Source organism: Ascidiella aspersa, chromosome 8, assembly GCF_963924565.1.
Source record: "Ascidiella aspersa chromosome 8, kaAscAspe10.2, whole genome shotgun sequence".
Lineage (NCBI taxonomy): Eukaryota > Metazoa > Chordata > Ascidiacea > Phlebobranchia > Ascidiidae > Ascidiella > Ascidiella aspersa.
Window position 1 is genome coordinate 18,941,342 of NC_139454.1, and position 5,613 is coordinate 18,946,954.

At 33.0% G+C, this 5,613-nt stretch overlaps 1 long non-coding RNA gene across 1 annotated transcript; it reads left to right on the forward strand.

The window, feature by feature from the left end:
* Positions 1-408: 408 nt before the first annotated feature.
* Positions 409-2,204, forward strand: LOC146136706 (uncharacterized). The gene is made up of 4 exons (XR_014501621.1): positions 409-507; positions 625-701; positions 977-1,075; positions 1,699-2,204. It is a non-coding gene; the product is annotated as an uncharacterized LOC146136706 (long non-coding RNA).
* Positions 2,205-5,613: the final 3,409 nt, after the last annotated feature.

The following is a 5,613-nucleotide window of genomic DNA, read 5'->3' on the forward strand; positions in this document are numbered from 1 at the left end:
ATATAAAGTACATTCAATAGATCAACTCATGATTAAAATTATTTGAAATTGATTCGGTCCGATGAACATTAACAAAGCATATCCACTAGTCTGTGACGCTGTGACGAACGCGGGATTTCAAAATGCCGAAAAAAGTTTGAACCGTTCAAGTTATACATTACAGTTACAGCTTTTGCGTATTTTTGGCTTTCGAGTTGCTAAGATTGATGTTAAACAAATACTGAAGTGTATAGTGGTGATGTATATAAATATTACTTATTTTGGTTTGCTTTTTGATAGAAGTGTAGTAATAATGTTTCATTAGCTGTGCAAGACTGACAGGTCTAGGATGTGAAAAGTATGTTAAAAGAAGTTTTCCAAGCGAAAACGAAATGCCTGAAATTGGATTTTTGTTTCAGAGTTTTAGGTATTTCATTCATAAATCCAAAAGCAATGAAAGTTTTAAAAGACTATTTCATAATAGTTTGGTGCTTACACATGTAGACATGAAGAGATTAAATGAAACAGGTTTGTAAGCTATTTCTTGTCCACTCCTAACTAGTAATTTAATTATTCTGTTAAACAATCAAGTATTATTAAATTCATAATTATTAAAGGTATTTAGATTACACTTCTTTGTTTCAGGGTGCTGATCATTGACAGCAAACTTTTGCTCTTTCGGCTTCAAAAAAACTTGGTTCACAGGAGATTAGGTTAAAAATGTAAGTAAATTTTACTTACATGTTTTACATTAATATAGTTTATTCGCTTTTGGCTTTTATTTTGGGAGTAGCAGCCAGAAAATTATTTTTTTTAATCTCTGTAAAATTTCTGAAGTACTTTAATATGTCTTTTAGTTTTAATTTATGATTTCCATTGTTTAAATATTACATTCAAGCTTTAAATGTAAAATTTAATCTGTAGTACTTTTGGTATGCTACTCACCCTTTAATAAAATGATATAGTTTACATAATTATAGTTTTTATTTATTTACAGGAATTTAAATCCAGTGTAAGATGGTAAAATGAAAGTCTGTGACAAAGTTCAAGCGGAAAACAACAAAAGAGTACAGATCTACTGAAATTGATACACAAGGTAAACAAACTCAAATTTTCTTCTTAAGTTCTTTTATCGAACTTTAAAATTTGTGGTAAATACATAGTTAAATGGATATTTAATTTATGTGTGTTGTGTTACACAACTTGTGTATAATGTTTGGTCTGCATGTCCCAGTAATGGGCAAATTTTTTAGGTCATATTGTGTATCACTAGTTTAAGCAACTATTTTAATAGAACATAATGGCCAATACAATATTCTGGCCCACATTTTTACTTTTTATCTGAAATTATTTAATGGTTTAATTGGTTTTCAAAGTAGGGTTAAACCTTTTTTTTAATTTTAGAGGGTCATGGAAATATCAATACAAATAAAAATGAACTTATTTTGTAATCATTGCGCTGTCATTAAATTACAGTGTAACATAACTATTAATTAATACATTTTCTCATGCTATGCTTAAAGAGTACATTGCCACCAAACCTAGAACACATCATAATAATATGCTTGTGTAGTGATAGGTGACAAACTAAAACATAGTTTTATGACGTGGCATGTAGTGGTTTTGGTGAATAACAGCAAATGAATAAAAAGTTGTTCAGTGACAGTGTATAATTTAATTATTGCAGTATATTATATTGATCTCCATTTTATTTTTTAGGCAGCCATGATCAACTCGTCTTAAAGAAGAACTCTTTAAGGCCTTTAACAGGCAAACCTTTGTACGGCACAGCAGCGTTTCTGCATTTGTATATTAGTGGATGGACATTAAATTTGTGGAAGAACAACACTTATTGAACGAATTGTTAAGTTATATTTCATTAATATTCGAGCCTGTTAATATGCACTGGATTTAAGTTATCCACCCTGTTGCTCTGTGTTTATATGTTTTTAAACCACTTAATTAAGGCCCCACCGTGAAAATTTGCCAAGCATAGCAATTATAAATCTTATAATAAAGGTTTTAACTTTGTAATATATCTCCTTTTTCTGTGCTTTTTTTTTACTTTTTCTGTTTTTTTATCACATTTTGTTTGCAAAAAAAATTTGAACTATTACTCAATTTGGTTTCAAACAACCTACTAAAGACCCAACCTTATTAAAAAAAAATATATATATATATCTTTTGTTGTTTTTATTTACTTTTTCTCTTTTTTATTTTATGTCGCATACATATTTCTGTTTGCATAAACACTTCCATTGTATGTTTTCTGTTTTCCTACCTCTTTTTATTTCTAATATGAGCACTTCAATTTTTAATGTATAGTTTTCCTTTTCAAGTTTAACCCTTTTTTTCAACTTTAACTGTGTTGAGCTTTTTGTGTTGTTTTTCACCTTTTTCGCACAATAAACTGGTTTACCTAATGAAATTTTTGTGGAATTGATTTGGAAACACTGAATACTAGCCCTAAACACCTGACCGAATAAACGGCAAAACGTCTAAACACCTGAAATTTAAACACGTTTATTTTTAAACATGTTACATTTTCGCCCATTTCAGGTGTTTAATTTTGGTGTTTAATCGAATGACAGTGTAGACAAAGTTTGCCGACTCCTGGATTATACCTCATGTACGTGATTTGTTACTTTCGTTTTTCAATAGATGAGCACTATTTTATATATTGGGGGTAAATTTGATTTTCATCTTTGTTAAAAGGGTAAATCATACAAAAAAGGTTAAGAACCCCTGATCTAAATCAAGTTTCAAGTTTCATAAAGCAGCCAAAAGAACAAACCACACATACAAAAGTATGTGAGGTGTAACGTAGGTATACATCAATTTTTGTAAACAACGACAGGACTCTAATTTTCGGCTACATCAGGGATTAACTCCTGTAAGAATTTACCTTTGAATGATTGAAAGTAGAAATTGTTTTAAAACTATTGCCCTTTGACTTAATAGTCATAACAAAAATAAACGCCTAGAGCAGGGGTGTCCAACTCAAACATGCCGGCGTGCCAATTTTTATCTTATAACTTCTTGCCGTGCCAAAGTTTCGCAACCAAGCCAATTCTTTTTAATCATAGAATCGCTTTTTTTACCAAAATCAAAAACGTTTATTTAAACTTGAAACACTGTGTAGTAGAAATGCGCATTACTGCATCTAATTGTCCGTCGGTGAGCTAACTATTGTAACTTCACACCAAGCTATGTTAATGCTAGCCTCCAGCCCTTCACCACAGTACAATGTTATACTATCAGATGTAATTGTTAGATGTCGTAATTGCCGCGATTGTTTTATATTGTGAACAAACAATGGCAATTGGGTGTCAAACAAATTTAGTATTTTTTGACAATTGACTGAATAACAAGTTGTATTTTTTTTAAAAATTGCTAAAAAACAATTTTAGTATTTTTGGGGGGCTTGCGTGCCATTTTTTATTAGGTCGCGTGCCACATTTGGCACGCGTGCCGCTTGTTGGACACCCCTGGCCTAGAGGGTTTATCACAATGGGTATATAAAGCTAATAAAATTATTTTAACATAAAATAGATTTGCAAACTGATTTAGGATTAGTCAAGTTAACACTGTCAGTGTATAAAAGCATTTGTACCTTATTTTTACCATCTTTGTGTTGGGGTAGGACAAGGGTCGGCAACCTTTTGCGAGTCGCGGGCCTCGAGATAATATATTCTGTATTCATGGTACACTGTTTGTCTAAAATCTACAATAAGTCACAAAAAACAACGCTATTAATAGATTTAATTATAAATTGACAATTCTTTGTAGGGCTGCTTGACGATTGTTTGAAGGCGTATTAGGCAATTGTTTTTAGGTTACCATACAATTGTTTCGCAGGCCTATAATGTTCTATTCGCGGAAATAACCAGTTGTCTGTAAAGGGAGACAAAAACCGTTCAAGGAAATAATGTGTCAATCGACGAATCCATGAATTGAAAAATCGTTACCCCGTACTAGGAATTGTTTTGTACTGCAGGTGTTGTATATTGTGTAGTGTATCGAAACACGTGGCTGTGCCGATTATTGTCTCATGTTTTGATGTCTGTTTTGAATTTGCAGTCCAATGACAATGTACTAATTCTGCTGCCAAGGAGGCATATAACTTCTCAGTAGAGGTATAGACACTTGTTTTAAAAGGCTTCTTTTTAGTCTAAAAACTATAAATGGTAGGCCTAACATTCTAGGGCAGGGGTTCCCAACCTGTGGTACGCGTACCACTAGTGGTACGCGAAGGTTTTCCAGGTGGTACGCGAGTACCTTCCTTTTTTTTCACAAAAAACCTGGATTGACAACTTTATATTTTGTTGATCTGTTTTTTTACAAAAAAAATTCCCTAAAGCCTATTCATTGTTACGTAATTATTCCTGTTGTTTCGTACCATAACGATCTTCAAAAGACAGGTCATATTAATTGTCGACAAGCAGCACAGTTGCTTTGTAAAGCGTACAACGCTGTTGAGCAGTGGGCGTTAATTATGTCAAACGATTGCTCTTGATAGATACCATCTACTGATTTAGCATTGAACTGCTAGTTGTAAGCTAAAAATAGGCAAAAATATGATTCGATCAAAATAGTTGTTCTACAACAGTGGTTATTAACCGGGGGCGCCAAGCAACTCTTAGGGGGGCGCAAGCTCTATTCCAATATTTAACTATTTATAATGTTTTATCAGAGTTCCATGTTGCTTTAGTTACTAAATCTGCTTGTATGCTGTCTGATGCATAACATCAAAATTAAACATGTTTAGAAAAGAAACTGAAGAAACGCGATAATAATTTAGCGATTTTCCGAACTTTGGGGCTGTGCCTATTCAGAACAGTATGATATGGTTGAAGAAGATCTAAGTTGTGCAGCATGCCACCCTCCACAAACTGTGTTTTGCCAATTTTAACAAAACTACAAAACATTTTGCGCTTTGCGCAAACTACTAACAACTTTTTGCGCATCACTAATTGGGGGGAACTCCGACTTCATTGCGCCAATTTGTAATGTTATTTGCAATATAAAGATTTATATTGTGTGCCATCACCCCTTTGAAAACACGATTAACGCAATATTTCAACGTGTTTGTCAAAATTAGCTCGATGAAAACCAATATATCGAGCACGAGCAGCTTTTGTGTGTCTCGAAAATTGAGGTTTAGCCAATACAAACCAAATAAACTCAATTTCTTTCGCGCTTCACACTGCAAATTTCCTGTATTATTGTTGTTTAATATCTAAGGGGGGCGCAAGGCACAGAACAATTACCACAGGGGGGCGCGGTAGAAGAAAGGTGAAGAACCACTGTTATAGAAGAAGTGGTACGCGTGGCGTAAGAAAACGTCCAAGTGGTACGGTATTGGAAAAAGGTTGGGAACCCCTGTTCTAGGAGAAACTGATGCCAAAACTGAAAAAGGCAGAACCGATTAAAAACATTACAATAAAATAACCAAAGATAATTTCTTAAAAACATACCAATTATAGCATATTACACAGAACACTACGTTTCTTAATTTAAACATTTGATATATTACATGACATATATGAAAAATCGTCTTATAATCCTACAGAAAAAAATATTACAAAACAAAACGTTACTTGCTTTATTGACGTTTATCAGACTATGTCTGAT